Source organism: Octopus sinensis, linkage group LG5 (assembly GCF_006345805.1).
Source record: "Octopus sinensis linkage group LG5, ASM634580v1, whole genome shotgun sequence".
NCBI lineage: Eukaryota > Metazoa > Mollusca > Cephalopoda > Octopoda > Octopodidae > Octopus > Octopus sinensis.
Window position 1 is genome coordinate 27666079 of NC_043001.1, and position 10291 is coordinate 27676369.

A 10291-nucleotide genomic window follows, 5' to 3' on the forward strand; every position below is an offset into this window, starting at 1 on the left:
TTACAGAGCATACATCAATTACTAAGTATGTCGAAATTCACCTAAAATATAATTAAAATACTATGATAAAATTGCATTTCAAAATACAAGTGGCCATTATTTTCAGAACAACCTAATACTTCAATAGGTAAAAGCTACAATCATAGAATTCAAAATACAGCACCATCCCATACAGTTTAGTGTTTCACCTGTGGTCATCTGAAAGGAAAAGGATATTGTTAAAGCCTTGGCATATTCAGAATTTAATCTCCCTTTCATTCTCTGTCTCTCTCTTTCTTAAAAAAAAGGTGAAAGAAAGTAAATACACTAAATTTACTTTGCATCAATGTTTTATGAAGATATGTTTTTGATTCTCTTTCATAAGAGTACTAACAATCACTTGTTAAAATGTCATTTGACATTTTTTATCAACAAACATCAGTTCCCTATTCTCTTTCAAGTTGAATAAATATTGAATTCAATTTGAATTTACAGCTAACATTTCACTATCAATACCTTAATTCTATGCACCCCGATTCACATAGCTCTCAGCAGAAGTTATCAGTTCTTATGGGAATATTATCCCTTACAGATTGGATTCTTACCTCTTATCTGCTTAATTTTTTTAAACTAAAGTTGAGTACAGCCTTAATGAATCCATCAGGGCTTTTTAAAGATAATATTTTTAAAGATAATCTCTTATAGAATTTCCTAACTAGTATTCAGAAGCAGAAGTCACTTGATAAGATGTATGAATTAGAATTAAACCAGTTGTTTTTAATTGTCTTGTTAGATCAAATTTAGTTTTAGATTTCAAATTAAGATTCTGAAGTTTCAGGCAAATATATTAATTGAATTTTCATAAACCAAAGTAAAAATGGAATGTTTATGTTTCATACTCTTTTACTTGTTTCAGTCATTTGACTGTGGCCATGCTGGAGCACTGCCTTTAGTTGAGCAAATCGACCCCAGGACTTATTCTTTGTAAGCTTAGTACTTATTCTATCAGTCTCTTTTGCCGAACCACTAAGCTACGAGAACCTAAACACACCAGCATCAGTTGTCAAGCACAGACACACAAACATACACACACACACACACACACACACACACACACACACAACACACACACACACACACATATATACGACGAGCTTCTTTCAGTTTCCGTCTACCAAGTCCACTCACAAGGCTTTGGTCGGCCTGAGGCTATAGTAGAAGACACTTGCCCAAGGTGCCACGCAGTGGGACTGAACCCGGAACGTCCTTTTAATTTACACACCACTATACTTAAATATATACATACACTCACATATATCCACACACACACACACACACACACACACACACACTCAAACTCCACTGATAGGGTATTGGTCAACCAGAGGCTATTGTAGAAGATACCCAAGATGCCAAACAGTGAGATAAAATCTATAATTGCATGTTGCAAGGTTAACTTTCAATCACACAACCATGCCTGGGCTACATTCATTTCTAAGTGAGCTATAAATTACATTATTTTTAGCTGTCAAACTATCAGTATTTTCCTCACAGCTATAACTAACTTTTCTGTTGTTTTTATCGAAGTGCTTTATATACCTTTCATCAGTGTGAATATGCTTTCTGAAAAATGTAAGCAAACATCTATTCATGTTAGCTGCTACATTTATGCCCAATTGTGGGTTTATTTTCTTGGTTTTATTATTCTACTGTTTTTGTCCTTACATATTCAGTTTCTCTTTAAATACACTATTTATAAGAAAACTGTGAAACATGATAAAAATATTTTTGCTGAAAGTTATTTTGGATATTTTCCTTACTGAATACTTTGGTGGATGATTAAAATTTTCACGAATATATATAGCTTGTCTTTCTCTAAGGAATAATAATCATCAATAATTAGATCTAATGACATGTCAAAAATGTTGACAGTTCTAGCAGGATTTTTTTCAGTTAAATTTCTTGAATGCTTTATGAAATTATTTTAAAACATGCCTTGATTATTGCTATTCATGAAGTTGGATGTTTCCAACCTATTATTTTTGTATATCTCTTATATCTTGGGAGCTGAAAACCTAATTGTGAATGTATCCAGAAGCTACCGATTTACTTATTCCTACACCTTTATTACATCATAGTTATACTGACATTGGATAGTTATTTTTTTTATCTATAAGTAGTTGTCAAAGACCAAAAGAGTCTTCTTAATATGCAGATTTTTATGGATATTATTATTGTACAAAATAATTTTAAAATTCTTACTAAATTCCAAACTCTTTGGAGGAGATATTTGGATGCTTGGCAATTAATGAATAATTTCTATTAAAATAAGATAAATTTATAGTGTTTTTTGTTTTTTAAAGTTGTAAAGTCTGCAATGATGTTTTGATCCATTGTGATAGACTAGTTATAAATTGATGGTGTTGAGGACATGTTTCACAAACTAACTGGTATGTCAGTGATTTGTATCCTATTATTGGGATTTATAGTGTCTGTTGCCAAGACACTTTATCTCAAAATGCTCAATCCATTATGCTATTTACTTATACACAATAACTATCTGTATGTACCATATGGCAGGAACAATTTTGTTAGCTAGCAACACTGATCTCCTAGGACTGGATATAATCTTGTTTCTTACTCAAATAAATTCTCTATGTGTCTCTTTTCATGCTTGTAGATTGATAAAACCACTTATTTTGTTTATTGGGGATTAAGCATCACATAAAACTGCATAATAATGCTATTCTTCTCTATGAAGCAAAGTGTATTTGGCCATGAAGCTGCATGATAATGCAACGTATAAATACTGACCAATAGATTCACTCATTGTCAGAACTTGTTAAGATTTTTCAACTGTTGACTCAACAATGACTAAACCATATTTGGTACTACTTCTTTGTTTTGAATGTATATTGATTGCTGATCATGTCTGTACTGTGGTGACTTTTTTAAGCTTGCACAGATATTTCAGTTCACACGTGAAAATTTCAGCAACTGCAAGTTTCCAGCTGAGTATCTATAGAAATCCAAGTACATTTTTCTGAATGATTTTAAGAGGAATAATTTTCGATGATTTTTCAAGATCTAAATTTTTTTTTTTGTCTAAAAGTATGCATATAGCACACAGTTTTAAACAAGCTTAAGTGCAGTTTCAGCTGTATGCTAGGGCACAGTTTACATTTATATTATAAAATGTAGTCACGTATTAAATGTTTATGAGATTTGTTTCCTTCACAGTTGTGATGTGCCATGTTTTCACATGAGCAAAACTGAGAAGAAGAAAAAAACACACACTGTATTATTTATTTGACCCAGATCAGGTCATACAACTCAGCCAATGAAGTCACTTCTTAGGCTTCTCTGCATTAACTCCAATGCAAGCATATAAATCACATGTTACATTCAGGCAGAATGGACTTCTGTTAATTCAGCTCTGTAAATTCATCTTATGTAATTACATTGGGGAAAATACACTGCCTATAATTTCATCATCTGGTAATATCATCACAAGGTAATTACATCATTACCCAATAGATTGTCAATAAATTTATCATACAGTCAAATATATTGTTGGTAAACTCATCATCATAGATTTTATCTGCAAAGTTAGTATATCACTAAACATAATTTAGAATTCTTATTTGTTGAATAAATACGTCTTATTTAATTATATAATTAGTACAAAGATTGTATAAGTTTGGAATATAGTTCAGAAATGTGCCATGAATGTGTGTGTATGTGTGTATCATCACTAGAAAATGTAAACATCAGGGAAACAATATGTGAAAAAAGCAATATGGACAAGTGTCCCATTGGTTGACTGTAACTATGGAAGGATATCAAAGACATAACCAACAATGTAAATACTTTCATTATCGATTTCTTCGTTTCTTTAAATACTTTCTTAACAAAATGTCAACATTTGAATTTTTAAAATAATCAATAAAGATACCATATATTGTAGTATAATTTTCAATTATTGATGTGATTTCATTGTTTCTATGAAGAAACAACTGAATAAAGATTTATTAAGCAATAATTTCTTTGTGATCTTTCCAAACTAACATTTAATTTGCATATATAAGGTGTGACTGTGTGGTAAGAAGTTTCCTTCTCAACCATATGGTTCTAGGTTCAGTTCCATTGCATAACAACTTGAGCAAGTGTCTTTTACCATAGCTCCAGACCAACTAATGCTTGGTGAATGAATTTGGTAGAGAGAAACTAAAGCCTATCTGTCTGTCTGTCTGTCTATCTCTCTATTCATGCATGCATGCATACATACATGCATACATACATACATACATACGTACATACATACATACATACATACATACATACATACATACATACATACATACATACATATGTGTATATTTGAGTGGTGTGTGTGTGTTTGTGTCTCTTTGTTTTGACTTTGTGTGGTACTTGTAAATGAGTGTCACTGTCATACAAGCAGTGTCATTTATTTCCAATATTCTGTGAAAATGTCTTGCCATGAGGATATACTATTTTACTTGGAAACAGGTGAGGATTGGTGACAGGATGGTCATCCAACTGTAGAAAATCTGTTTCAAATAAATTCCGTTCAACCAATGCAGGCATGGAAAAGTGGATGTTAAATAATAATGATGATAACATCCTGCTGTGGACATGCGTAGGCTTGAAAGAAATGAAGCTATTATGATCTGCTGGATGTATAATGTCAGTGTGCATACACGACAGAGTGTAAGTGCCCTGAGAGAAAACTTGGGCATAAGAAGCATCAAATGTGGTGTGCAAGAGAGGCGTCTATCCTGGTATGGTCATGAGTTGCATATGAATGAAGACAGCTGTGTGAGGAAGTGCCACTCCCTAACTGTAGAAGGAACCTGTGGAAGAGGTAGACCCAGGAAGACATGGGATGAGGTGGGGAAGCATGGCCTTCGAACATTGGGCCATACAGAGGCAATGATGGGAGACCGAGACCTTTGGAGATATGCTGTGATTGAGACCTGGAAACTAAAGTGAGATCACAGCCACACATGTCCGGCCCAGTTAAGAATATCCCTGCTGTATCGGGCGATATGATATGCTTGAGAAGACCTGTTGAGTCAAGTAAAACTAATATCGTAGTTGTGGCCAGTGCCCCCTGACTGGCTCCCGTGCCAGTGGCACATAAAAAGCACCATCCAAATGTGGTTGATGCCAGGTCTGCCTGACTGGCTTCCGTGCCAGCGGCACATAAAAAGCACCAACTGATTGTGGTCAATGCCAGTACCCCTTAACTGGCTCTTGTGCCAGTGGCATGTAAAAAGTACCATCCAAACATGATCGATGCCAGGCCTGCTGACTGGCTCCTGCACTGGTGGCACATAAAAAGCACCCACTACACCCTCAGAGTGGTTGATGTTAGGAAGGGCATCCAGCTGTAGAAACATTGCCTGATCAGATTGGAGCCTGGTGCAGCCGCTGGCTCTCCAGATCTCAGTCAAACCTTCCAACCCATGCCAGCATGGAAAACGGACGTTAAACGACGATGATGAGGATGATTTCTTCTAGTGACTTTAATAATATAAGCATATATTGTGTGTGTGCTTGTATTTCCATACACACACATGTCAGTTAAAAACACATCCTAATTCTGTCAAAACACAAGCAAATCTATTTTAAAGTGCTTCAGGGAATAATAATAGTTGACGATTTCAGGGCTATGGCAAAACACTAAAATAGAAATGAAATAGATTTAAAAAACAAGAGAATATTCCACTCAAAACAGATATTATTAATTCCAGAACCATGCATAGAGTCAATAAGGTATGTTTTCTCTTCAGCTGTACTAATAAGCAATATATATTAAGAATACATGGGAAATAGATTCTCTCAAATGCCCAGGTGATTCCCTAGAGGTATAGATAGTATATTTAACATCCTCTCATATCTGTTGTTGATGCATCCACCATTTTTGTCCTCCACTCACTGTAGCCACCACTACATACCTCTGGTCTCCATCTCTGTCCCTATGCATTTCTCTTCCCCCCCCCCGTCTGCCATTCTCCCACACCACACATCATCTCTCTCCTTTTTTTTATCTATCTACAGGCTTATTATACTGCTGTTCTCCATCGTTCCTGTACTGCCACTTATTAGCTCCTCCTTCCTGGGTTATTTCTTTTACCTTCCCCTTCCCCATACTGATATTTACCACTGACCACACCTCCGCACTTGTACATTACTCACTTCCTTCATCTCCGTCTCTAACCAACTATCGCTCTACTCTCATGCTCCTATGAACTTATCCATCCACAACTCTCAATCCTTGGTCCACATTCTGTCTTTTACTCACCTTCCAGTACCTTGGAATACACTCCGACACCTCATCATCAATATTTTATCTTCTTTCCAGCTACTCCGTCTCACTCTCATAGCCATGTACCTCTTCTATTGTATGATACATATGCTTTTCCTATCATATTTTAGTCTAGCCGTATTCTGTCTGCTGTTACATTCTGAGTTCAAATTCCGCCGAGGTCGACTTTCATCCTTCTGTGGTCGATAAATTAAGTACCAGTTACGCACTGGGGTTGATATAATCGACTTAATCCGGTTGTCTGACCTTGTTTGTCCCCTCTGTGTGTAGCCCATTGTGGGCAGTAAAGAAATAGGTATAAAACCATCTCCCCATTGCTACCTATTACAGCCTCCACTCAATGAATGAGGCTTCTTCTGTTTTTCTTCGTCATGCATGTTACTTGGTAATCTTACTAGATGATGATGATGATTATATATATAATATATGTATGTACACACACACACACCACACACACACACAAATTCATGTACATGTCATATCATCATCATCATCATCATCATCGTCTCCAGCATCATCGCTGCTGTCATCATCATCTTTTAATGTCTGTCATTCAGTGATTGGCCTGTTGGAAACCTGTAACCAATTTTGCCATTGATCAGAAAATGCATCATATAGTATTAAAAAAAAAAATAGTTATAAGAATAACAGGCTGAAGTTGATTTGTTCTTCAATCTCAGCTTAAACCATTCTGTGACATGCATATGTAATTATCTCTGGCAAAGCATTCTAAGTATTCCTCTGCTTTTTGCTATTTACTGTTATAGTGTTCTCTTTTTCAATTCAATAAAAAAACATAAGTCATCATATATTTAACTGCAAACCTCTATACAGAGTTTATGTTTGCATAATGTATTCCATACTCAAATAATCCCTGTCATTTTTGACAGGTTCTAGGCCAGTTATTTATTTTAAGATAACGGTAGCTGTTGATAGTTTATAAGTAGTTTCTGGTCAGAATGATAATACTGGTTTCAAATTTTTGCACAAGGCCAGTAATTTTGGGGAGAGAGTAAGTTGATTACGTCAACCCCAGTGCTCAACTAGTACTTAGCTCATCAACCCCAAAAGGATGAAAGGCAAAGTCAACTTCAGTGACATTTAATCTCAGAATGTCAAGACAGATGAAATGCTGCGAAGCATTTTGCCTGGTGTGATAACAATTCTGCCAGCTCGGCGCCTTAGTCAGAATGATAATTCTGTGTGTGTGTATGTGTGTGTGTGTGTGTGTGTGCATGCGTGTGTGTGTGTGTGTGTGTGTGTGTGTGTGTGTGTGTGTGCATGCATGTGTTTGTATTTGTCCCCTGCCACTTGACAACTGATGTTAGGTTGTTTACAGCCCTGTAACTTAGCAGTTCAGCCAAAGAAACTGATAGAATAAATACTAGACCTTAAAAAAAAAAATGAAAAAGAAGTACTGGTCTCAATTTGCACAACGATACCATTTAAGGCAGTGCTCCAGCATGGCCATAACCAAATGACTGAAACAAGTAAAAATGGTAACAAAAGAAAAGTTAAGTGACACACGAAGACAAAATCTATAAATTAATTGATGTAAGAATTAACACAATGTGATGAGCATGTTAATTCATGAAGGCCATATGCATAGTGAAGAGAGGTAAAACCATTGATCAATGCTTATCTCATCCAACCAAGCAAAAGTGACAAAGTAAAGCAGAAAAGTGATTTCCCACACCCACCTTCCTTTTGAAATGATTGCTGTACCAGAGTTTTAATTAAATCTACATGGAGATAGACAATATGGGGAAAGGGGGAATAAAAGGAAATGTTGACAACTCCAAATCTGATTCAGTCTTATTAAAACTCCTCAGCAAAACATAGTGCCTGCTAGATCGATAAAGAGAAAGCTATATATGCATTGCAGGTAAGACAAAACAATAATTAGCCAGGAATATTATCCACACACAAAAAAAATTGTGAAGCAAGTGCTAACACAATGTGATGAGAATCATGGTCATTGTTCTGCCCAATTTATCTTTCATAAAGTCTGTATGAATTACACCCCATATAAGAAATAAAGGCAACTGTATATATTTGACTTGTCTAAATATGTCTGTGTACCTTATATATCACATCGAATATGGTAATACACACTTCTATTGATATATCAGTACAGGGCTGCTGGATGAAATGCTTAATGGTATTTTGCCCATTGCTATGTTCTGAGTTCAAATTCCGCCAAGGTTGACTTTGCCTTTCATCATCTCAGGGCTGATAAATTGAGTACCAGTGAAACACTGGGGTCGATGTAATCGACTAGTCTCCTCCCATCAAATTTCAGGCCTTGTGTCTGAAGCCAAGATTATAGATATCGCAATACCTGGGGATGTATGCATAAGTGACATACCTGGGGATGTGTGCATAAGTGACAAAGAACAAGAAAAGATTGAAAAGTACAGACAACTTAAAGACAAAATTGCAATAATGGGAACCATGAGGAGAGTGTCTGTCATCCTAGTAGTTGTAGGGGCACTCAGAGCACTAACAACCAAGTTTGAGAAATATATCAGAGAAATTGGAATAGACATAAGAGCAGGCCCAAAAATCTGCCCTGCCCTGGATTTTGTGATTAGTACTTGGGTGTTGAATGTCTTCCAAGATAAATTCACGAAGCTTATAATGTGCAGAAAAAGACCCTGTGAGACTTCAGACAACAGGCTGCTGTCCGCTCTCACAGAATCAACCAGAACAAACAAGATATGACAAGCTTCTTTTAGTTACTGTTTACCAAATCTATTGACAAATCTTTGGTCAGCCTAGGGCTATAGTAGAAGATATTTGCACAAGGTGCCGCACAGTAGGGCTGAATCCAAATCATGTTGTTGGGAAGCAAATTACAAGCATTTCATGAATACCATTAAGCACCTTTTACATGGGTTGAAATTTATATTATTTATATTACAAAAGGTGTAGGAGTGGCTGTGGTAAGTAGCTTGCTTACCAACCATATGGTTCCAGGTTCAGTCCTACTGCGTGGCACCTTAGGCATGTGTCTTCTACTATAGCCTCGGGCTGATCAAAGCCTTGTGAGTGGATTTGGTAGACGGAAACCGAAAGAAGACCGTTGTATATATGTATGTATGTGTATGTGTTTGTGTGTCTGTGTTTGTCCCCACCAACATCACTTGACAACCGATGCTGGTGTGTTTACGTCCCTGTAGCTTGTCAGTTCGGCAAAAGGGACTGATAGAATAAGTACAAGGCTTACAAAGAATAAGTTCATGAGGGTCAATTTGCTCGACTAAAGGCGGTGCTCCAGCATGGCTACAGTCAAAATGATTGAAACACGTAAAAGTGTAAAAGGAAAAAGTATTATGTAAGTGACATTACTCATATTCTAATGGCTCTAATATACACATGGCTAGATTTCTCTAACATCCAGAGTATAACTCAATGTGTCTCCATAATAGCAAATGAAAAATCCATTGCCAAATTTTGAATTAAATGCTTATATATTTTGCTCTGTCTCCTCAATGGTCTCTGCTTTCCATGGGTTGGACTGTTTGATAAGAGCTGATGAGCCAGAGACTGCATTAAGCTCTACTGTCTGCTTTGGCATGGTTTTTTATTTCTTTACTGCTCACAAGGGGCTACACACAGAGGGGACAAACAAGGACAGACAGATTAAGTCGATTATATCAACTCCAGTGCGTAACTAGTACTTATTTAATCGACCCTGAAAGGATGAAAGGCAAAGTTGACCTTGGTGGAATTTGAACTTAGAACGTAATGGCAGACGAAATACCTATTTCTTTACTACCCACAGGGGCTAAACACAGAAGGGACAAACGGATTAAGTCAATTATATCAACCCCAGCACTTAACTAGTACTTATTTAATCGACCCCAAAAGTATGAAAGGCAAAGTCAACCTCGGTGGAATTTGAACTCAGAACGTAATGGCAGACGAAATACCGCTAAGCATTTCGCCCAGTGCGCT